This window comes from Vipera berus (assembly GCF_964194415.1).
Source record: "Vipera berus genome assembly, chromosome: 7".
In the NCBI taxonomy this organism is placed as follows: domain Eukaryota; kingdom Metazoa; phylum Chordata; class Lepidosauria; order Squamata; family Viperidae; genus Vipera; species Vipera berus.
In genome coordinates this window covers 42,094,634-42,120,954 of record NC_138209.1, presented here as the reverse complement: position 1 = coordinate 42,120,954, position 26,321 = coordinate 42,094,634, and positions in this window count along the sequence as shown.

Genomic DNA, 26,321 nt, shown 5'->3' with positions numbered 1-26,321 from the left:
TTAGATTTATTTTATTAGATTTATATACCGCCCTTTCCCGAAGGACTCAGGGCAGTTTACAGGGCATTTTAAAATCACATCAATATAAAATACAAGGTTAAAAGAGAATTAAAAGATTAAATTATCTCTGAAAATAAAACCCCAGTTAAAATTCTCAGCCTGGGTCAGAGAGCTCAAAGAGCCAAGTCTTCAGGTTAAAGGCTTTAAAGGCTGTTACCTTTCCAAAATTTGTGCATCATCTCAGAATTGTAGTACTGCCAATTTGTTCAGAAAATATTTTCACCAACAACCTCAAGATGTATATTCAAGCCTTCAACACTAGATGCATATGTTGACTCACTAATCTTTTAAGCCACTGACTCTCACATTTGATCATAAAATTGTATGTCTTTTGGATACATATATGACCCCATATGCCTCATTATGAAAGAGATTATGAAGCAGACCTATATTAGACATGTAGAATTCAGTTTGCCTAAGATTACTAAGACATGAGATTCATTTTTCATTCTGCTAAACAACCTATGAACCTAGCTTAACTAGGAATCTTGAGTTGTGTGAATTATGCTTTTACATCTTATCAGAAACATCTCCCATTCAATGTTCAGGGAAATGCATACTTTAAATAAAAATGTAAACTATTTTTTCCCTTTCTAACAGAAGGAACTGCTAACAGAAATAAAGTGCTGTGGAAAAATGATAAAAACTCACACATGTATAAAATCATTCAGAAACCCTTGACAAGATTTTGAAATATTGAAGTTTATTAAAAGATGATACAGAATTATACAAGACAGCTACTATCAACATCAGATGCAAAGGTATTTTCTAAATATGGGTATATACTGTGCATGTGTAAGATGTGGAGTGGATGAGTGTTTCAATAATGTGAAAAAGGAAAGATGGGAAGGATGAAACATGTATGAAGCTGGGCTGTTTTAACAAAAATAGTTCATGGAAATCAAGCAGAATTCCAAAAAATATAAAGTAACTGATAGAATATACAGCATGAATGACAAACTGTTTGGGGAAAACATTTTCTCTTCAGATGTTGCTTCATAAACAACAAGAATCAGCTCCCCAGTTAATCAAATCTTCCCAAGGAAATCCCTAAGATAACATCAGTTCCTGTCACTAATCTTAAAGTTAGGATTGAGAGTTTTAATTTTTACATCACATTACACATGTAGAAGTATTACTTCAGTACAATCAATTCAATGTGGATAGTACATTACAGAATATCATAGCACAAGGCAGTGGGAAAATCAAGTGGATATCCCAACCTTTGGACTTTCCATAAAAGCTTTAGCATAATATATATGATCTGGTGAAGATTTCGGCCTATTTGAAAGACCATTCGCAAGAACGCTATATTATGGAATGGAGAAAATGGATTGATTTTATCCAGAACAAGTATAGGGTTAAGAAGTTTTATGTAGCATTTGAATAAGTCTTCTTTCGTTTTTTTTTTCTTTTCTTTTCTTAGTTTCTTTTTATACATATTCAATATTATTAAGGTTTGTTTTATCCTATATAAGCTAGAGAGTGATGGATTTTAGAGTTTATAATTGTTAGTATATGATTGTTTATGATTGTTTTTTATATATATACCTTGTATTTAGCTCTGGGAAGTCGGGGGGGGGAGGGGGGGAGGGGGGGAGGTAGGGAGGGGGGAGGAGGGAGGGGGAAGGGGGGATTCTTAAAGGAAAACTGTATTTTAAAACTTTTCAATAAAAAAAATATATGATCTGAACTGGATAACGTGGTGGAAGAAGCAAAACATGTGCTCAATGGTATCTTGTGTTCAGCAGTCTCAGGGTCATTCTCTTGCCTTCGAGATGAAAAAAAATCAACCTAGTTTGGTCAACCTAAAAGTGGGAAACCTTTACTGTGTGACCTATCATTGAGATCTATTGGCCAAGGCATATGTAGTGGTCTATTATATCTAGTTCTTCTCCAGTTATATATTTTTTTCTTTCTTTGGTGAAAGAAAAACCTGGCTCTTTTTTAGGTTTATTTTTAAGCTGAATGGTTCTCTGCTTTGTGCAGCTTGTGTCTTTGTAGCATGTGTCTTTGTAGCTCTTCTGGGTCTTGTGAAAAGAGAACAACATCATCTGCAAATTTTATTGTACTCTGACAATAAAGGTTGATTTGATTTGATTTAAGTGATTTAAATTGCTGCCAAAAGATGGTTTTTATTCCATCTTTTGCTCAATCTAGTTTCTGAAATACTTCTTCAAGACAGGTTGGGAAAAGGATAGCTGATATTGTCTTGTCTTGTCATAGACCTCATTCTATGTTGATTTCCACTTTAAAATCATTAAAGATCATTGTTTTTCATATACTGATTGTAGTAAGTTTATATATATGCCTTGGCTGAGCAATGCTTTAATTATTGCTTGCTGGAATACTGAGTCAAACACCTTTTCATAGTCAATGAAAGGCATGCACAGAGGCATGGTGTACTCGTTGTGCCTTTCAATGACTTGCTGAACAACCTGGATGTGATCCGTTGTGCTGTAGCCACTTCTGAACCCTGCCTGTTCCTTTCGCTGTGCATTATTTAATGTTCTCAATATTCTTTTTGTTATTATCTTGGTGAAAACCTTATTGATGACTGAAAGAAGGCAGAGTCACTTTGGATATAAATTTGGATATAAATTTAAGAAATAAATATTGTGCTCTGCAACAATAAAATCCTTTTAAAGTACCTCAGGAAAGAATAATCCACATAACTCATGGAAAGACTTTTTCCCTTCTAAACTGACTCTTAGTATGCAGATAGGGGGTTCAGTTTCAATCATTGGAAAGGAAATCAACAAACAGGTGAATAAAAGGAAACCAAGTGTAGAAATTCAAACTCTGTAAAATGAGCAGGTTATTTGAAGATCCATTTATTTCTTACTGGCCAAGGAGCAAATGAAAGAAGACTTCATTAAGACATGCTTATCCTGCCATAACCATGGCTTGCTAGAACAGATTACGATGTAATTTTCATTATCACATCGAAAAGTATTGATTCAACTAGATATAAGTATTGTACAAAATTCTCACGGTGAGAAAACAAACGTGAAAAGTTTTGTTCTTTTAGGCCTGTTTACAATTATTGTCTATATTTATTCTTTGGATCAAGAAACAAGAAGTCCACCTGAAGCATTCCTGTTTTGAGTAGAAAGGAAATTCATGGTTTTCATATTCAGAAAGAAAGAAATACTGACCAATGCAATTTATTATCATGCTGGAGAACAACACATTGGATATAGTGCTAGAATTGTATTGTAGGGCTATATGAAGCATTGAGTGATAGGTTTGCTAAGTGCATTGGTGCAAGCAAATGCAAAACTACATCTTTCAGAAGCTCTGTATGGTGCTTGAGGGACATTTACAACCATTGTAATTCACAAGCAGTGCCAGACTAATGTCCATGTGCCAGTATGCACAAAAAACTGGGAATGCCTTCAAAAAAGCACACTAAGCCTTGTGTACACAGTGCCTCAATGCTTCAATCAGAATACTTGATTCATTACAAAATGCATCTCAAAGCACCCTTATAAAATGCTCTGTGGAACATTTTATAGGTAATTCCTATAATTACCATTAGTTAGGAGGACTTTGCACTTCTTTAGAAGAATCTCCAGAGAAGCTGGGTAAATATGACAAAAGACATGGCTGCTTTAATGAGTCAAAAATGGATGCTATGCTGGTTGATGACTATAATAAAGATTGGCTTGACAGATGGGTGCTAAATATATCTTCCAAATCCAATCAGAAACATGGAAGGTCCCTAGTATACATCATTTCATGTTTCTGAAGAAGTATACCTGAATTTATCAGATGATCATCAATCATCAATGATGCATATACTTTGGGAATATTGTGGTCATATTCCTATATAAATTTTGTTCAGAAATGGGATAAATTTGGGAAACAATTTACTTTATAGCATTTCTTAGTATGCTAATGTGCCCCAAACCCTCAGCTATAGATCACTACTACATTGAAAATGCAGATCAATAATTATTATGTAGCAGCCGGATAGATATATCCTTTGTCTCTTTGTGTACTATTTCTGCATAATACAAAAGCATATGGTAGGGACAAAATGAACAAGGATGTGGGGTTAATTGCTATTATTTCCACTTGTGACCTTTGCATGTTCATCCAAAGATCTGAAAGTTCTATCTAGCTCTTTAATTCAACTTGGAACAGCCAGTTGGAAATAATATTCATGCTTTTTCATTTACTTGATTCCTAAATATCTCAAAAATAAAATAGAACAAGCATGTGGTAAGATAAAAATAAACATTACTTGACCAAAGTAGAAATGCAGTGACCCGCTTTCTTGCCATATAATAAAGTGGACAGAATATGTTTCCCATTCAAAGTTCCGTTCAGTGATCATTCCATTTATTGCTAAATGCAAAGTCAAGTATATTTACAGAAGCAAAGCATACTGAAAATCAATATCCAATCATGTATGCAAGTGTCTTATTACAACAGATTCCTTTTTAGTAATATTGTGACTTAAAACTAATCATGTTAAACATGATCTTATCATTTCTGAATTCCATATCCAGATTTCCTTTGGGTTATACATTAATAAGAATGATGAACTATTCCCCTCCCAGTGCTTTCCTTTTTTACCTTATTCATATTATTTCCAGCGTTGAACTTAGCACATACATGTTACCTTTCTTATAAAGCACAATGTGTCAAAATCTTTAAGCTCCCAATTTGCACTCCCCTTTCACATAATTTAAATCTTCAACTTTCTGTTCAATTAATTAAATATGGCTTGTGTGTTTTGTGCACTAATGGGTTGATGCTATTTTGTTTAGCTTTCCTTGCCAATTCTATGAATAAGAGAAAAAAGCAAAAAAATCTCAATACCATTCCCCAATGATGGTAATTTGTACTAACTCCAATTTATAATTTATTAATATTTATACATCATTGTAATAAATAAATTGTTATTTCTAAAAATGGATAGAAACTAATCAAGGGGAGAACTACCCTAGAAATAAGGAGAAATTTCCTGACAGCTAGAGCAATTAATCAGTGGAACTGCTTGCCTTCAGATGTAGGTGCTCCATCACTGGAGATCTTCAAGGAAAGATTGGATGACCATTTGTTTGAAATAGTATAGCGTCTCCTGCTTGAGTAGGGAGTTGTGCTAGAAGACTTCCAAGGTTCCTTCCAACTCTGTCATTCTATTATTCTGTGTAAATCAGTGCCTCACAAGTAAACTAATTTCCAGATATCTTAACTTCAATTTTCAGCATTGTCAACAATGGCCAGGCAGGTGGGATAATGCTGGAATTTAAAAACACACAAGTAGAATTTAACCAAGGCTAGAAAACATTAACCTAAGCAATGTTGTATTTGTATTGACCCTCATAATTATACAGAAATCCACCTGTTGAATACAGACAGCTATTTCATTTTATACAATGTTACACTAACATTTAAAAAGTTCTTTATTAGAGAACGAGTTTTGTTCAGATTGAATTTTGTATCCCTGTTCCTCAAAGATGTCTCCATGGAACTGTCCCTTAAGTAAAATTCTCTGGTTTTCTTTTTCATGAAGTATTTATTGCTGTAGATTTTTTTTTGCAAGGATCCATACTTCCAGCTTGGTTAGGGTAACTGTGTACTAAATTTCTCAAGGGAAAAATATGGTATCAGTGAAGGACACAATAAAATAAGTAACCTTCCATGCAAGGACAAGATATTTATGTAGGACAGCGTGAGAAAAATTAATTTGCCCTGTCAAACAGCAAGTGGTTAGGGCTCTATGTCCTAATAATTCTGGCACTTTCCTGAAGAAAAAACATTCATGCAGTGCTTTGGCTTTTTGCAGAGTAGAAATGAGAAAAAAATGTACCAATCCTTATTTTGGAATTCAGAGTCTATATTCCAGCATCTATATTTTCACCATAGAAAACTGTAACATTGGCATTTCCCATATAAGCAAATAAGTAATAAAGAAAGCATTCATAATTACTAAAAATGCTATAGTCCAGTATTTATCAAGCTTGGCACTTTTAAGGTGTGGACATTTATTCCCAGAATTCCCCATCCAGCAAGTTTGAGAAACACTGTTCCAGACTCAGATATTGTCAGGTGTAAAGAATCAGGACCACACATTATGTTCCAGTTAAGATTTATTGCTCATGTCTATATACAAACATCTAGCCAACTAGCAATCAGCATTAAATTGGCACTACATAAAAGTTAACAGACTTCAAGAGCTCAACTTGGATCACTTGTGGGAACATAATGATTCCAGAATGATTCCTCTTTTGATTTTACGCCAAGAATCTGCCTCTTCTCCTACAGATATAGAGTTGTAATTGTAGATATTGGCTTGGATGATCTCTGAAGAACATTTCAACTCTGTATGAAAAACTGATGAACTCTGAAGGGGCACATGGGCTTTATAATTTATGGCTAATGGTGCAAGTACATAAATGGCACACCAGCCATAGAAGAGCACTGCAACTGCAGAAGAAATAGGAGATAGAATAGAATAACAGAGTTGGAAGGGACCTTGTAGTTCATCTAGTCCAACCCCCCACCCAAGCAGGAGACCCTACACCATTTCTGACAGATTGCAATCCAGTCTCTTCTTGAAAGCTTCCAGTGATGAAGCTCCCACAACATCTGAAGGCAAACTGTTCTATTGGTTGATTGTTCTCACTGTCAGAAAAATTCTCCTTATTTCTAGGTTGAATCTCTCTTTAATTGGTTTCCATTCATTATTCGTTGTCTGGCCTTTAGGTACTTTGGAAAATAGGTTGATCCACTCCTCTCTGTGACAGCCCCTCAAATATTGGAACACTGCTATCATGTCTCCCCTGGTCCTTCTCTTCACTGGACTAGCCATGCCCAGTTCCTGTAACCGTTCTTCATGTGTTTTAGCCTCCAGTCCCCTAATCATCTTTGTTGCTCTTCTCTGCACTTTTTCTAGAGTCTCATCATCTTTTTTATAGTGTGGAGACCAAAACTGATTGCAGTATTCTAGGTGTGTCTTAATAAGGCTTTATAGAGTGATATTAGTATCTCACATGATCTTGATTGAATCCCTCTGCTAATGCAACTTAGCATTGCATTGGCTTTTTTGGCTACAGCTGCACACTGTAGACTCATATTTAATTGATTGTCCACTAAAATTCCAATATCCCTCTCACAGTTACTGCTATTAAGCCTTGTTTCACCCAATCTATATGTGTACTTTTGGTTTTTCTTGCCTAAGTGTAAGACTTTACTTTCTCTACATTGAATTTTATTTTGTTAGCTAGGGCCCAGTGTTCAAGTCTGTCAATATTCATTTGGATCTTGAGCCTATCACCTAGGATGTTGGCTATTCCTGCCAGCTTAGTATCATCTGCAGATTTGATAAGTTCCTCTTCTATTCCCTCATCTAAGTCATTTATGAAGATATTGAAGAGTACTGGGCCTAAGACAGAACCTTGTGGTACCCCACTGCTTACTTCCCTCCATGTAGAAACAGTACCATTAAGGACTTCTTGTTAAGTACAGTTTGTTGGCCAATTACAAATCCATCTGATGGTGATGCTACCCATCTCACTTTTTTCTAGCTTTCCAAGAAGTAGTTTGTGGTCTACTTTGTCGAATGCCTTGTTGAAGTCTAAGTGTACTATGTCCACAAAATTTTGCTGGTCTACTAATTTATTCACTTGGTCAAAGAATGAAATAAGATTGGTTTCACATGATCTGTTTTTAACAAACCCTGCTGGCTTCTAGTTATTACTTTATTTGTTTTTAGATATTCACAGATCTGTTTTGTGATTATCTTTTCCAGTATCTTCCCAGGTATTGATGTTACGCTGATTGGTCTGTAGTTTCCTGGGTCTGTGGTTTTTTTCCCCCTTTCTTGAAGATGGGAACCACATCAGCTCTTTTCTAATCTTTTGGTAGTTCCTCAGTGCTCCAACATTTTTTAATGATATGATACAATGGTTCTGAGATAACATATGCCAGCTCCTTCAGAACTCTGGAATGTAATCCATCAGGTCCTGACCATGTGTGTTCATCAAGATCAGACAGGTGTTCTCTTATCATTTTTTTGTTTATTTTAACTTTTATTTCTAGTCTGTTTTTTCAGTTATGTTTTTGTTAATTTGGGCTATAATTTTTTTCCCATGAAGACCAATGGAAAGAATGAGTTAAGCAGCTCTGCTTTCTCTCTGCTGCCTGTTATTTCCTTGCTACCTTCTCTCTTTAGTGGTCCAACTGTTTCCTTGATTTTTTTTTCTTGTTATTTATATGTTGAAATAAACTTTTTTCATTATCTTTGACTTTTGTTGCAAGTCTTTGTTCATTCTGAGCCTTTGCTTTCCTGACTTAGTTTTTCAGATTCTGGCTATCTACTGATATTCTGCCTTAGTGATGTGTCCCTCTTTCCATTTTTTTGTGCTTGTCCTTTTTTGTCTTTAGGTTTATCAGAGAGATCTTTGTGTAGCCATGCTGGTTTCTTCTTAGATTTCTTGTTTTTCTTTTTCAGTGGTATTGTGCTGGGTTGGGCTTTTATGATCATATTTTTCAGAGTTTCCCAATATCACCTTACCATTTCAGATCCTCCCCTGCTAAATCCAATAACTATTTGCATTGTGACTAAGAATAAACATTTAAAAATAAGATTCCATGCCGGGAATAATAGCATTGAGTAACAATAACAGATTTTATGTTTGAACTTTGACCTAATGTCAAAAGAAGGTAGAGCAATACATTGCAAAACTTGAGCAAAATTGCTTAGCAACACATAGGCTTCATACTCATTGATTTTTTCTTTACATCTTGATTAAATAAAGATGGAAAATAAGGAAAGAAATGGCATTCTTTGAAATGGTGGATTTAAAAAAATGTGTTATTTGTGCATTTCCTAAGTGGAATACTGGAATATAATAAAACGGGTGCTGATTTGATCTTAATCACTGTTGTTCATAGACTTAACATAATTACGTTTGCTCATTGTTAATAAGTTATTAATGATTTCTCTACTGTTGATTAACTTGCTAATTTGAATTGAAAATTGTTGCATTTATAATTCATCTTCTTATTCTTTGTTCTACAAGTTTTTGTGGGCTATTAGCACTTTTGAGTTTCCTTCTTGAGGGGACAGCAAAAATCTTCAAATATATTAGAGTACATACAAAGATTTTGTTAAACAGGAATATGTATCAACATTATGGTTCAGATTTATATACAGGTAGTCAACCTGTAGTTGTGATTAACCGGGACCAGAATTTCCATTGCTAAGAAAGGCAGTTGTTAAGTGAGTCATGCCCTCTTTTATGATATTTTTTGCCATGGTTAACAAATCACTGCAGTCGCTAAGTGAACCACTGCAGTCACTAAGTGAATCTGGGTTCTCCCCTTGACTTCGCTTGTTGGAAGCTGGCTGAAAAAGTTGAAAACAGCAATCACATAACCTTGGGATGCTGCAACCATTGTAAATACATGTCAGTTATCAACTGTGCTAATTTTGATTACATCTGTGGGGATGCTGTGACAGTCATAAGCATGAGGAATGATCATAATTCACTTTTTACAGCGTCACTTTGAGTGAGTGGTAAATAAATGGTTGTAAGTTGAATACAATTCATAAATCTAGGTGGATTCTGGAGATAGCTGAATCAGATTTCGTAAACCCTATATGAATCTAAACTGTCCAATGACTTTTAGAGATCATTCGGATGCATACCATTTTTTTTCCGAGGCCCAGATTGAAACAATACATATTTGTAGTTATCATCCTCATTCCAACTAGGGAAAAAATGTAAGGCTGCCCCACGTAGGACAATCCTATCAATTCATAATAGAGCTGAGCTGTTCAGTCAAAACAACTTTTCCAAGGACTAGCAGACCTGTAAAGTTGAATAATTTCATCTCATCAAACTTGGGAATTTTCTTAAAATTTGGCAATTTATCATATTTTCAGCTCACTGAAGAACACAATTTGAATGCTGAAGACTTCAAGTTACATTGGGTCATTTATATTTCTTAGCCATATCATTAATTCACAACAAAAACTGAAAAACTCACAGTTACTAGTCAGTTTTATTATTTGATTCATAGCAGACATGAATAAGACCGCACAATATTCTAATTAATACTCATTTTCCTAGCTACTCACTTTGTTCTTTTCTGCAAGTACTCTCGACATCCAGTACTCCTCAGTTCAATATTGACTTTCTAATATTTCTCTTCTTTCTCACATTGACCTTTACATGTCCCAGTCTAGGAACATGAACTGCAGATTGTTATTACTAATAAAAAAGAAGAGGAGAGCTCCTAATACTATAACAAAGATAGAAATAGATAAAAGAACTGAGTTGTATATACATAATGCATTTTTTAAAAAAGCCTCCTTTTTAATATTTATTTATTTATTTATTTATTTATTTATTTGTTTTTATAAACCGCCCTTCTCCCGAGGGACTCGGGGCGGTGTACAGAATAGGGTACATATGCTTGTACATCACTATTTCCATTATTTTAGAATGTTACTTTACATTCATTTAACTATGTTATAGCAAATGTCATCTATTACAGACAATGCTATCAGTATGATGGGCTTTTCAACATTTTGGCTGGACAGGGGCAGCAATTTGAGTGGAAAATCCTGTGGTGGGGGTATATGTATTTATATTAGTGAGAGGTGGTGTACCAATGCTAAGGTAGTCTCCAGCCAGTGATCTCCTGATGTCAAGTGTTTGACTGTGAAATGTACACCCTTTTATTTGCCAAGAGAATTCACTGTCATCCTAATCATAGCTGTATATATTCCGCCAGTGCCAACAAGAATGAAGCCCTGAGTGCTCTTTATCAGTGACTTACAAACTATCCATCCAGAGGGGTTTTTCATTGTAGTAGGGGATTTCAATTAGACTGACTTGAAATCAGCCCTCCCTAATTTCCATCAATACATGGTTTTTCCTACCAGATGTGTGAATTTTCTGGATTTAGCTTACTCTAACGTCAAGAAAGCATTTAAGACTGCCTCTCACCCTCATTTTGGCTCCTCAGATCATCTCTCTGTGATGCTTATACCAGCATATAAGCTTTTGTTAATTAGAGAGAGACCAATTCAAAACAAGTGAGAGTGTGGCCTGCAAGAGCTATGGAAGTTCTACAAGACTGTTTTGGGTGCACAAATTGGAACATATTTAAAGAGGTTGCAATGAATGGACTACATGCTGATGTAAATGAGTAGGCTTCTACTGTGTCTACTTATATCCAAAAGTGTATGGAGGATGTCAGTGTTCTTAAGTCTATTATCATGTGAAAAAATGAGAAACCTTGTGTTAAATAGCGGGTTCTTTGGTGCAGGAATGAAGATGCGGAACAGAGTACAGGATAACTCATTGTTTATTTTGTGCTGGAACTGTACTGAGGGAAATGCCTGCAACTAGCCGCAATATATAGTCTAGCCCCTAGGCAGCAGCCAATAGGTTTGAATCAACCATTGCTGCCTAGAGATAGCCAATTGCAGCATAGGAGACTAGTAGTCTGGGTTGCTGGAGAGCCATTAGCTGCTCCAGCAACCCACATGGTATTTCACAAGATCCTAGTACATAACACCCTTCCCCTCTTATATCAGACCATAATAACACCACTTAGTCTCAACAATTGTCAAGACTCATTATCCAGCACACTAAAGTAAAAGCTCTTTATTTTACAATGTAATCTGCAAGATATGAAGGAGGCTTGTGTGCCCTAGAAGAACGTCTCAGAGTTCCCATCACTTTGTGGTCTACTAGCTTACCCAGCTGGCTGGGTAGACTTCTGTCAAACCATTCAAACCAGTCTCTGCTACCATTGTCAGGGAAATAAATCAAAACCTCCCTATCAGAGGGCGATGAACTGTGGTTCATTTGATGCATGATAAAAAAGGTAAAAGAAAGAAAACCCGAAGCATATATTCTACTATAAAACTTTAAATTACAAAGAAACTTGTAAAAACACAGAAAGACTCATGACTACATGTCTACCTCACCAGAGAGCACAAAGAAAAGAAAAGAGAAAGTAACTTTTGGTTTGGACATGCGCACACAGTAATAAATATAAAACCAAGCAAAATACATGGCTGAACATGTGACACTCACCATGGTTACAATGATAAGATAACAATTCAACTTGCAAAGAAACAGACTGCAACGAGCTTACTGACAAAAACTAAAAAAAAACACGCAGTGACAACTTGTGTACCTTTGTGCTCCTGAGTCAAGAGGATGTTTAGGAGACCCAAGAATGCTTGCAGCTCTCCTTTTGATTTGGGCCTAAAAGCCATTTTAATGGCCTTCACTTTAGAATCAAGAGGGTGAATGCTGTTAGCATTAATTCGGAAACCCAGGAATTCTGTTGAAGAAACCCCAATACTGCACTTTTTCTTTTTCAATTTGAGGCCTGCTTCGCGAAACCTCTGCAAAACAGCCTTGAGCCTACTGGCCAACACTTCTGGGGATTCCCCTGCAATAAAAACATCATCAAAATAAGGGCAGATGCCCTGAATACCCTTGAGTGTACGTTCCATGATTCCCTGAAAAATACCTGGTGCAACACTGACTCCAAACTGTAAGCGTTTAACTTTGAAAGCCCCCCTGTGAGTCACGACCATTCGAGTGCAGCTGTGGCCTCATCAACCGGCAATTGCTGATAGGCCTGTGCTAAATCAAGTTTAGCAAAAATAGTAGCCCCTTGCAAAGAGGCTAAAATATGGTTGACCACTGGGACCGGGTAAGCATGTTGCTTGAGGGGTCTATTTAGTGTGCATTTATAGTCAGCATAAATGCAAACTTCCCCATTGGCTTTAAGTGGGGTGACTATAGGAGTTTCCCACTTCCCACCATCAACAGGCTGTAACACGCCCTGTTCTACAAGCTTATCAATTTAGGAATCAATTTTATGTTTTAAGGCAAAGGGGACCCTACGATGCTTAACCCTGATTGGAACTACGTTGGGATCAAGCTTAAATGAGATAGGTGGGCCTGTGCATGTTCCAAGGGTTGAATCAAAAACATCTGCGTATTCCTCACACACTGACACGAGGTCTGCAGTTTGTGTCCACTTTATGCCAGTAATCTGAATACCTAAGGCATCAAACCAATTGAGTCCAATGAGACTCGTTCTCTGGCCCCCTACTACTATTACATCCAGGTGCCCCAAAAACCCTTTAAACTTAACCAACAAGGTGGCTTCTCCTTTAACTTTAAAATCCATTACAATTTTATCTGAGGGTCTTAGTTTGGCCCAATTGTTACTGTGCCTGCACATGAAGTTAAAAGTGTCTTGAGAAATGATTGAGACTGCAGAGCCAGAGTCCAATTCCATCTTACATGGAACTCCTTGTACTTAAGTTTGGGTTTGTGGGGGTGTCAAGCCCCAGTGTGGCATACGCTTCTATGGCTTCTGAAGAATCCCACACTAACTGGACCCTTGGCCCCAGTACCTCTCCTAGTCGGTTCTTCCGACTGGTGTTTGGGTGACCGGTCTCTCTGTCGGGCTCTGCAAACCACCGCAATGTGGCCTGTCCTTCCGCAAGCTCTACACATGGCTGAACAAAATCTGCAGTTGGCACGAAATGGTTGCTGCCGCACTCCTTACATCTTGGTAAGAGAGCTGCCTTGTAATTGTCCTCTCGCTGGTGGCCATTGCGGTGTGGCGCATTGGGTTGCTTTTGGAGTCGGTTGATTTCAGTTTCTTCTTCCTTGGAGAGTTCTTTGGTGTGCTTGGCGTCCTCACGGTGGACCATTTCTTCTAACTTTGCCAATTTGGTGGGCTGTATGGTTTGAACAGTGCCCCCGGCAGCTTCATCAGCCATCACCTCATCCTGTGCTTCAGAAAATGTTAAATTTGTCCTAGCAAATAGTCTCCGCTGAAGTGTTCTGTCCCATAGGCCGCAGACGAGCCAGTCTCATAGATGCTCTTCTAAATTTGAAAACTTGCATAGGCGTGTGGCCTGCCTTAGGCCCGCAATGAACTCCGATGCTGACTCCCTGGGAAGCTGCACTCTCTGAACTGGAAAGCCATCTCAGACATCTTGGGCTGGAAGCACCCAGTTAGCCTCTTTTTGAGATCTGCATAATAGACCGCTTTGATTGGTGTCGGGGCAAAAAGGTTCTCGGCTAAATCAAAGGTAGCTGGGCCACACACGCAGAGTAGCATTGTGGCCTTCAGTCCTTCTTCCGTGATCTGGTTGGCTCTGAGGTAGTTTTCTACCTGCGATAGATATGATGGCCATTCCTCTGGGTGTTTTATGTTGAACTCTCTCAATTTGCCAACCTTCGGCATTCTTCTTACTGGTTCCTGCATTTTCCGGAACCTGCTTCAGGCTCAGGGAATGAGTCCGCCGAGCACAAGGTCGCTAGTGTAGCTTACTAGCCGACCTTGGGGGGCAAATGCCTCTTCCCTCCGGCGTGTGCTGCCTTTCCCTCGTATACTTCAGCTCTTTAGTCAGTGAAGCAGGATCCCACCTCCATCGCCACTGTTAAATAGCGGGTTCTTTGGTGCAGGAATGAAGACACAGAACAGAGTACAGGATAACTCATTGTTTATTTCATGCTGGAACTGTACTGAGGGAAATGCCTGCAACTAGCCGCAATATATAGTCTAGCCCCTAAGCAGCAGCCAATAGGTGTGAATCAACCATTGCTGCCTGGAGATAGCCAATTGCAGCACAGGACACTAGTAGTCTGGGTTGCTGGAGAGCCGTTAGCTGCTCCAGCAACCCACGTGGTATTTCACAAGAGCCCAGTACATAACACCTTGGATGTCACAGAAGATCCATGTAATGTTGAAGGTGAGAAAAACAGCTTTCAAATCAGGTGATGTGGCAGCACTTAGAATAGCAAGAGCTGAGTTGAGGCATGCTATAAAATTTATATAATTTTCCTGTGTTTGGAAATATTCTAAGTCTCATTTCCCTTTCATTTTCAATGTGAGCCTATCCATTTCTGCACAGTCCAAAATTTTCTTAATTATATCTTCTTCAGATCTTCATTTTTCCAATATTGAGCAAATGTAATTCTCGCTGCTGTTAATACATGTAATATTAAGTATACACATTTTTATCATAGTTTTCTGAGATTATACCTAAAAGAAATAGTTCCAGTTTACAATCCACATGTGATCCTATCATCTTTTCTAACCACCTATGTATTTTTAATCAAAAGTTCTTTGTTTTACGTGCATGTCCCTAAAAAAGCATTGTTAGAGACCCCACATACCCACTTTATGGTCTGTTTTTGTTGCTCCCCTCTGGGAGGAGATTTTGAAGTATTTCTAGCAGGACTACCCAATTCTGTAATAGCTTTGTTCCCTATGATAAAGTCCCCCTCTGGTAAACTTGCAAGATTCATTTCTCTCACCATGCACATGTATACATAACCCGAACTAGACTGTTTTTCTCTGTATCAGAGAATATATGTGGGTATATACATAATTCTGTATTCATTTATTTTGTTATATTTATTGTAGTGTATATCAGAAGTGGTGACCCTTTAAAAGCTGTTGTAACAAAGTTTCATTTTAATGTATGTGATTAGTGTACATTCAAAGTGACAGTAAAGTTATTATTCTATTCTATTCTATTCTATTCTATTCTATTCTATTCTATTCTATTCTATTCTATTCTATTCTATTCTATTCTATTCTATTCTATTCTATTCTATTCTGTAACAAATTCATGAAGTCAATACTTTTATAGTATATTTTAATATAAAAAATTCTACTGTAGATTGCCACAAATTTAAGGAGAACATTCTGGAATAAAAGTGTCATTACTGAGAACATTTGTAATGATAGCTGCAGTTCTCTTTGCCAAATGTGTTTATAATTGTTATTTTACATACTGAGGGCCAGTATAGTGTTCAGGCATCAGACTAGAAACCAGAAGACTGACAGTTTTAGTTCCATCTTAGACCGGAAGCCAGCTGGATGACTTGGGCCAGTCACTTTTTCTCAATCCTAGGAAGGAGGCAATGGCAAATTACATCTGAATAATCTTGCCAAGAAAACTGCAGGGACTTGTCCAGGCAGTCTCCGAGCATCAGACTGAACTGAATGGAAAAAATAAACCTTTTCATAGAGTTCTTCAAATGTGTTCCCTCTCTTTCTTTTTGTCTTTTGATATTTTTTCAGTCGTTATAGTATAAAAACATACTATAGTATAAAAACGTACATCTGAATGGTAACAACACATACACCTCTACAAAACAGTCAAATAATAAAAGATGAATTGCACAATGCAAACTATATGTGACTTATTTCCTTGCATATATAAGGGCTGGGTGGATGTCATGACAACAATCAGAACATATTTTGTTATTTCTGCTTCATCACATTTTGTCACCTACAGTATGTAGAAGGCTAACATTGAGCACAGGTAGACAAGAAAAAATTAGGCACTAATGGCACTAACAATTGATTAATAATAATTAAAATATAATTATATCTAATTATGTATAATTATAATACAGTTAATTCTATAAGATGCTATTTGATTGTCCTGTAAAAAAGTTATGACAACTGTGGGAGAAAAGCTAAGAAACCAATGATGATTAAAAATATCCTTCCAAAGAAGATTTTGCTATCTTATATAAACTTTGAGATTATATTATCTCATTGGCAATTCATACCAAAGACAAAACTTGTTACAGTTAACAGGATTATTTTTGAAAATATATATTATACATATTTTAATACCTTGACTCCTAAAAATCACACTAAAAACAATATGATTACTTCCTCAGGGGTTAAATATGGAGATTCTTCTATAGCCCTAGGCAATGTTTATTAGGGAATGGTTATGATCAACTTTTCAACTGACAATACATTTCTAGACATTATTAATCCATGAAGAAAGAAAGTATATCACAATAAGATCCAGTATACAATTTAAGCTTTCAAAGGAACCTTGGAAAAAGTAATGAGTAAGGCTGTGATGATGGATAGATGGATACATGGATGGATGGATATATTAGATAGATAGATAGATAGATAGATAGATAGATAGATAGATAGATAGATAGATAGATAGATAGATAGATGATAGATAGATAGATGAGAGAAATAAGGTCAGAATCTCTGATATGCATATATAGACATATTACAAGAAGTAATGATCAAGGAAAGCTAATTGTAAATAACATAGTTATAAGTAAATGAAAGAGACATTTCAGCAAAAGTTGTATCGTAGTTTTAGCTGAGCAAAAAGAAGATAATAAGGCAGCAGCTTGCTCAGCTTGCTTTTAATGACAACTGATCCATTGAACTCTCTATTTGATAGGAAATTAAACTGAAATATAGCACCCAAGTGTCTGCTGGGCTATTGATGGAGTAAGCAGAATATTTATTTTCTTAAATTCCCATACCATTTCATTTGAAAATAGGAGCCAGGAACAAAATTAGGCATGCTCATTAATGAACTCTCTGATTCTTAGAAAAAGCAGATGGCTCAAAGGCTTCAGTTTGGGCATTAGTTTATATGGGGAAAAGAGAACAACCCTAATGTTAGAAGGCGTACAGGACCCTTGTTTCAAATATAGACCCAAACCTCACAACAATTGAGGTCCAAAATAGTACTTTAAAATGAGCCCCATTGATTTCATGCCTGTTAACTTCCAATTTACTCAGACCAGAGCAGAGCAGAGAATTCTAAGTGTGCTGAGTAGACCCAAAGCAATGATGTTTAAACTGTAACATTTACTTTTAGAGACAATTCATTTTGGCACAATAATAAACGTTCTCTAAATTTATTTTTTTCAGTGTTGGAGAAGTGAAAGTAACAATAACAAACTCATAATAGGGGAAGGAGAAAGAGAGGACTTCTAAAAAAAATTGCCATCCGTTTGAGATTACAGTTTTAATATACTGGAAAAATTGTATTTTTTTAAAAAGCCAAATCATTTTGTTATGTGTGTAAATAGATGTATCATGGTGTCTGATAATCTTGACCTTGGAAAAGAACCTGAATAGGCAGCTTCATTTCCCCACTAGATCTTTGCAAATCAGAAGTTGCTTCTCAGGGGTCTCTTTTGCAATGCAGTCTAATCATCACTTCCTCATAAAAGCCAAAGACTTGTAAACAAAGCAATGACCTTTTAAGATTATGGATGTCTTCTAGAAATATTAACCTGGACAGCTCTCATAACAGCAGAGCTAGCAATTGTTACTTCACAAAGGCTCAGAAGATCTTGGACAAATATATGCATAGTTTCAGCTCCTCCTTCTCATTCTGTTGTCCTGTGAAGTGATTAATCACAACTGGACCGTTTTCTTCATTTTAAGTAAGACTTCCTCTTAGGTCTTATCAGTGACAGGGAAGCATTCAAGCACTAATTCTGAGTCTATATCTGCCAGAAATATGGGGTGTTACACAATGAGGAAGAAGAGCTATCTTACTATTGTTTGGAATCAGGTCAAAAGGATTATTGGGGAAAGAGTACATTAGGATTTCATACTCTGGGACATATCTAAAAGATATTGACTTTGTGGAGGTTCCTTAAGATTATTTTAAGAATCTATTTCTTCCTTCTAAGAAAAGGGTATGCTAAAATTTATATTATTGTATAGATCTCTATATTGTTGCTTCTATTATTTCAGAAGCGTGGGTATCATAAGTTTTTCCTTTTCTTTTTTTCATTGCTACTGTCATCAACTATATTTTAATTTAAATCTTCTTCTAATTAAAACTATTTAAGTCAATTTCCTCGCCTAACTATTAGGTATATTACTTTGTATGCCAACATAAAACTTAAGGTATATTTTACAACAATTTTTCCCACAGGTCTACAATCTCGTAGCACAAGCTGCAAGCAATTACAATTTTTGAGACAGTTTATTTCCAGAGCTGCTGTTCTCCTACTTGACTTTTGAAAGCACAATTCACAATTCAGGTGGGCATCAGCTGATGACTTTGCCTGCAAGTGTATTAAGAAAAAAATAAGTCTATTCTGTTCTGTCCAATAGTCTACTTCAGTATTGTTGGCTCTTTAGTACAAAGAACAGAAGAAGTAAGAATAAACTTCTTTTAAAGGGGAAGGAGAAGAAGAAAGAGAAGGAGAATAACACTGAATGAAAACCACTGTTATATTTCTTTTTACTAAAGGTGAATTCAGGAGAGTCTTCATAAGGTCTCTCACTCAAATAAAAAATGGATAGAAAAGTAGTCGTTTCTACTGTATTATAGGCAGTGTTGTGCGATAGTACAGAATTACAATGTTACAATTACAATTATCCATATTCAACATATAGAAAGATATCTGAATATACTTATAGCAAATGTCATTCTCTGAGTATGGATTTATATTTAATTCAGTTGTTAATATTTGTAAAAACAAAAGAACATAATAAAAATCTTTCTGGACAAAACCAAAGTCTTTCTAAATTCAGCACCCTATTTCTACAATGCCTAGCCGAAAAGAAATCTAAAAGCAAGTAATGATTAAATGATATAAATGAAAATAAAAAATAAAATAAAATAACATCTTCTCATCTACATTCCAGAGCAAATAATATTTAGAAACACACTGAATTTCATGCAAAGATACATAGAGATCAAAATTGGGAGAAAATCAGTAAACAAAGAAATACTAAACACTACAGTGAAGTTCAAGTGTGATGCAACTTCATGGAAAATGGTTTAATTTAGATCACGGGTGTCAAACTCACTGTTTCACATGATGTGTTGCGATATATTGCAACTTTGTTTGCCTTGGCGGAGCTGGGGTGGGCGCAGTCTCCACATTATGCAACCGGCCCACGGGCTGGCAATTTGACACCCCTGGTTTAGATTATTCCCTATATCAGAAGAGGACCAGCATATACTGAAACAATTGCAGCTTTCATTTGTCCCATTTATTGAATTCCCTGTCAGCTGATGCAAGAGAATGTATCATTATATTACCAGATTGTATAATTAATAGCCTCATGTAATGCACATGAATTTAATTGGGTTATGCAAAGCATCTGCTAGGGCTTTCTGGAGAAGCCACATGTAGCTCTTACATGAAGGCTCTTATGTTAATTGTCCTAGAAAATCAATGAGTTTGAGAAAATTATCAGGAGATCCACATTAAAATAAGGAAAAAGGAATCACACATGCTGTTTCACAGTTATTGTACTGTCAAAGTGCAATGATTCATAGTGAAATTATAACACCTAGAGAAATATCTATGCTTTTGAGTAGAAAACTGAATGCACAATTAACTGATTGCAGATACTTCTTTTATTCAGAAAAAGGTAATGTGTGCTGGATCATACCCAGTATCCCAACTTTCAATCCGTCAGTTTTATTTTGGTCATAGACCAACATATAACTAAAAACATAGTCATTACATTAAAACAGAAATAAAAATAAAAAGTCATATTGATATAATAAAATAAGGTAGAGATAGAACCGTTAAGATAAAATTATAGATTACACAAATTGAAACACACAAGATTCATTTAAAATTACAATTAAATTTAGCAATGAATAATCTAAGACAGTGAACCATAAAATGACACAAATAAAACTAACACTTATAAAAACACAATGAGAATGTAAGTCTACACTAACTTCAGAGTGCCACAGAGACTATCATGACGATGTACAGGGGTAGACCAAACCTTTGAAGACCATGTAAATATGTTGGGATGTCACTAAGGTAGGAATGGGAATGGGAGACAAATCACCTCTATTCTTTCCTGAACAACCCTTTCTGCTGCTGTGAATGATGCTTTTCAGCAACAAAAAAAAATGGATTTTGTTAGCAAAATTACAGCTGGGATAGGGCAGTGAGTAGTATGCTTCCCAGGAGTCTCCTGCATAAAAACAGTTAAAGATGCATTGTAGGACATTTGAGATTTTACTGCTGATTTTCAGTGACACAATCATGCGATTGTGGAGCAGGCAAAAGGGCACTAAATGAAACAATTGTATATTCTTTTTTTTCCCTTATCCAAGGTTACAAAGTCCAAGGAACCATGATGTATGCCAGTGTCTTGAACTAACATTGTGAACATCATTTAGCTCTGACTGTTCAGTATCCTGAAAGTCGAAACATAGCCGTGGACATAAATGTAGAGGTTTCTGTTTCTTCAGTATTTATGGGGACAGAATCCAAAAATCCAGCAATATCAGCAGTTATAAAGCCAGATGAAAAACAAGAGAATGGTTCAAAACACAATTTTTTATGTGGCAGAAGGTTAAAAAAGTGGTACTGTACAATGAAAATGAAGAATAGGGAATCAAGCCAGAATTGATGAAAGACACTTGGACTTCAATGTGTCAGTATGTGATTAGGACAAGCATTCATTTGACCCATGAAAATTGTACCATATTGGGTACTGAAAAGAATCCTTTAGAGCAGACATGTCAAACACAAGGCCCGGGGGCCAGATCCGGCCCACGAAGTGGTTTCATTTAGCCCCCAAACCCATCCTGGAAACAGTGAGGGAACAGTCCCCGCTGCCTTGGCCCTGGCCCAGAGAACCTCCTTCTGCCAGAGACCCTCAGATCTGTCCCACTCCTGCCCAGGCCCCCACAGGCACCCTTGATGCGAACAATGTAGAGCTGGCCATGCCCACCCAGTAGGCCATACGCACTCCAGCTGTGCCCACCCAGTAGGCCGCGCCCACCCAGGCCACACCCACCTGGCCCCCCGAGGGCAACCACAATGGTGATGTGGCCCTCAATGAAATTGAGTTTGACACCCCTGCTTTAGAGCTTTATACAGGTATTGTTTGTTGACCAAAATTGGAACTGGCAATTTGGTTCTTCAGTGAGACCAGGATTGTGTTTATGATTTTCTTTCAGCTTTCTTTTGCTTTACAAACCTTGCAAAGTGAGGATTGATTGCAAATTTTCATTGTCACATCACAGCAAATGGTCACTGTGAATCTGTGGTAATCATGTTAAGAAAGTAAATAGTTAAATAATTTGAACACTCAGCAATTGTGTGTACAGAGACTTTCTTGTGGTTTCCATTATTTAACATTGTATGCATCACATTTCATCTAGATTGGTTTTCAGAACTTTAAAATACAACAGCAGCAATCTAACCCAGTTTGTCTAGGACCAGTAGAAAAAAAAAGAAACCTTAAGTATAATCCAGAATGAGAAATGACAGACTGTTTTGAGATGAAATGAGAAAGATGTTTGAGCTCCATAAAAGTCAGGCCTGGATGGCAAAAATATTCAGTATCATGATAACATGTTATTTTAAGATGGCTGAGATGTTTTCTGCATTTCTCCTCTTTTCTTTGCATGTTGATGGTGGAGAGCAAGGAAACCAGGAAGCTCTCGTAGAGCATAGGATGCTGAAAGGCTGAAAGCTAAATATGCAGTTTTAACACTTATTTGATGGCAAATAGATGTTTAACATCATATTTAGTTTAGCCTTAAGAATAAAATGAGGTATGATTTTATTCTTATATGTATGTATCATTGCCAGAGAAGAATGTGCAAGTTGCTGAGCCACAAATGACTTCTTCAGGGTTTTATTTTCCTATTCTGTATGAGCTTTGTCTAAAGCAGGCATGTCCAAAGTCTGGCCCGCGGGCCATTTGCGGCCCGCGGGGCGGTTTAATACGGCCCTCAACAGCCCTCCCTGCTGTATGTAAATGCGGCCCTCCCACGGCCCTCCCTTCTGATTGAGGGCCGCCCCTTCAGGAGCTGCTCCCGCCTCCCCCGCCGAGGGGCCGCCCCAGGAAGCGCAGGCCGGCCCAGCTGCCGCCAGCCAGGCTCCGGGGCTCCACGCGGCTTCCTCCGCCTCCTCTTCCTCCTCCGCCAGGCCTGCTCGGGGCCCGGGGCGGCTCCAGTGCGCAGGGGAAGCATGCGGAGAGCGGATCGCGCCCTCATCCTGGCCGGAGCGCAGCCCAGAGGAGGAGCCGCTGGGCCGGGCATGCCCTGAGCGGCCGGGTGTCTCCGGTCGGGCCATGCGGCGCTGTGGGCGAGGTGGGGGTGGCCGGCGGGGGTCTCGGCCTGCTCGCCCGTCCCGCTGAGCACCTTCCCTGCGCGCCGCGGCTGCCCATGGCGGCGGCTCCGGCGGCGCTGGGGCTCCCGGGCACGGGGGCTCCGGTGGTGCCGGGCTGGCCGCTCTGGTACCACAAGGACCTGAGCTGGGTGGCGGCCGAGGAGCTGCTGGCGTGGGCCAGGCGGGCCGGCAGCTTCCTGGTGCGCGACAGCGAGAGCGTGGCCGGCGCCTTCGCCCTCTGCGTGCTCTGAGTCCGTGGACCCGCGGGCGCCGCCTTGGGGACGGGCCGTGGGAGGGAGGGGAGGGGAGGGGGCCAGGGCACGCCTGCAGAAGACTCCCCCCCGAGGCTGGGCATTCCGTGGCGGCGGCCCCGGAGCCTTGAGCGGGGTCTGTCCAAGCCTCCGATTTCTTTCTTTCTCTTTCTTTCTTTCTTTCTTTCTTTCTTTCTTTCTTTCTTTCTTTCTTTCTTTCTTTCTCTCTCTCTCTCTCTCTCTCTCTCTCTATTTTCTCTTTCTTCTTCCTCTCTCCTGCCTCCATTCTCTCTTCTTCCTTCCTTCCTTCTCTCTTTCTCCTTCCCTCCCTCCCCCCATTCGTCCTTTCTCCTCCCTGTCTCCTTCCCTCCCTTTCTCCCCCCCTCCCCCTCTCAGCCCTGCCTGGCGCTGGAGTCCCGGGGGTGACCTTCCGCCATGGAATCCGAGACGACTTTTTCGGCTGCAGAAATGACAGCCTCCTGGGACGGGCTGGGCGACCCCCCAGCGGGGAGAGGTGACTCCCCTCCCCCTTCTAGTGGCTTTCCCGACTCCGGCCGCGCTGATCTGCTGCTCCTCCGGTGGGTTGAAGGGCCGGCTGCCTGGCCGAACCGCCGCGCTCCTTCCCCTCGCCCCGGGCTTGGCGCGGCATCTGTGCCGGTGCAGCGAGGCTGACGGTGCACGCCTGGCCTGGCTGAGCGCGTGGCGGTTCGGCCAGGCAGGAAAAGCAGGAAGCGGCCGCCGCCTGGTAACGGCCCCCGGGCTCACAACGTGGAGGCGGCGAGCAAGCGCGCGCTCAGGGCGAGGCGGCCGCGGTCCAGTGAGGGAAGAGCGCCGAGGGAGTGGCCGGCCAGGCTGCGCTGCTGCTGAGCAAAGCTCGGCCGGGGCGCCCGCTCTGCTCTGCCTGGCACCAGCTCAGAGACTCCGCCCGCCAGGCCCTTCTCCCGCTCAGCCAGGCCAGGCGCGCACCGTCAGCCTCGCTACACCGCCTCCACGTTGTGAGCCCGGGCGCCGTTACTAGGCGGCGGCCGCTTCCCGCACCTTTTCCTGTCTGGCCGAACCGCCACGCTCCTCCCCCCGCCGCGGGCTTGGCGCGGCATCTGTGCCGGTGCAGCGAGGGCGCGCCTTCTTTGCCGCCGGAGCTGCCCCGGCTTCGAAGCCCTCTGGCTCCCCTGGGTGAAGGCGACGTCCAGGGAAGGGCGGGTGTGTCTGTGTGTGTGTGTGTGCACGTGCGCGCATTCTGTGTTTCACAGCCATTTTATGGGCTGGGATGTGGGGAGCTGGACAGGGGTAGGTAGGGCCCTGGCCTAGCAGAATTTGTGAAGTGGTGGAAGTGTGTGAGCTGTTACCAGAGAGTCTGACCTTGTCAAAGTAAGTTTGACAAGGTCAGACTCTCTGGTAACAGCTCACACAGTAAGTTTTTTTTTAAAATTTATTTAAAATACATTGTGAAAACTCAGCTGTCAGTTGATCTTATGTTATAAAATGAAAAGTATGCCATTTGCAATTAACTTGGCATAAAATAATTCATTTGCATTTAATTGTAATTGTTCAAAGAATGTTCGGAAAAATGTTCGGCCCTCCAGCATGTTCACTTCATCCAATCTGGCCCTCTTTGAAAAAAGTTTGGACACCCCTGGTCTAAAGTAATGTTATTTAAAGCCATTCAGATTAAAAGAAGAGAATTGTGCATATTGAGATTACCCAAACAGAACGAATGAATCCACAATTTGTATACTGAACAAATTTGTATACTTTCCATTTGGGACCCTTGGTTTTGGCACAGGAGGCCTAGATTTATGCAGATAGAATGGCAGCAAAGTTTTCTGATGAATTTATTGGACTGAAAGTCTTTAAACATCATTTGGAATTTCCATCCTATTATCCTGTCCTATTAACAATACATATACGGGGGGGGGGAATCACATGGGAAAAATTAGAAACTTCTTTTAAACAACACAATTGTAATAAATTATAAATTGCATGCAGATGGAAGATGCAATTTTATATCCATCAAACCAATCAAATTCATTGGAATTTAATCTGAGCAAATATGCGTAGAATTGTACTTTAGAAATAGTTGCACTTAAACAACCTTACAGTGCAAAGAGTGAACAACTGTTTATTTTTTTATCTCATTCTCCTCTTCTATGCAAGGGATCCACCAAATAACCTATTTTTTTGTTCCTTATTAGCCTGAACACTAAATCTCAGCAAGTCAGAGAAACATTCTTATCAGAGAAGGAAGGGAAAGCCAGGGACTTCCTATTGCTTCTATGTTACCTTTCCAGTAATCTTTATTACTTGCCATGTAGGCTGAATAAAAAGTCCAATAATATTTGAAACACATTTGTAATTTTCTTCTGCTTATTAACAGAAATATACTAACCACAGCCATGGCAAATCTAGACAGCACACTAAAAAGCAGAGACATCACCCTGCCAACAAAAGTGCGTATAGCCAAGGCTATGGTCTTCCCAGTTGCAATGTATGGCTGTGAAAGTTGGACCATAAGAAAGGCTGAGCACCAAAGAGTTGAAGCCTTTGAACTATGGTGCTGGAGAAGACTCCTGGAAGTCCCTTGGACTGCAAGGCAATCAAACTGGTCAGTCCTAGAGGAGATCAACCTTGACTGCTCTTTAGAAGGCCAGATCTTGAAGTTGAAACTCAAATACTTTGGCCACCTAATGAGAAGGAAGGACTCACTGGAGAAGAGCCTAATGCTGGGAAAAGTTGAGGGTAAGAGAAGAATGGGACGACAGAGAATGAGGTGGCTGGATGGAGTCACTGAAGCAGTAGGCGTGAGCCTAAATGGACTCCAGAAGATGGTAGAGGACAGGAAGGCCTGGAGGAACATTGTCCATGGGGTTGCAATGGATCGGACACGACTTTGCAACTAACAACAACAACATACCGTATATACTTGAGTATAAGCCGAATTTTTCAGCCCACTTTTTGGGCTGAAAAATTCCACTTCGGCTTATACTCCAGTCAACAAAAAAACTTACCGAGGACTTGTGCGCGGCCGAGGCTTTGGTGCTTCCGGGATCGCGCGCACCTCTCCCAAGCCACCGCAGTCCGAGACCTGCAG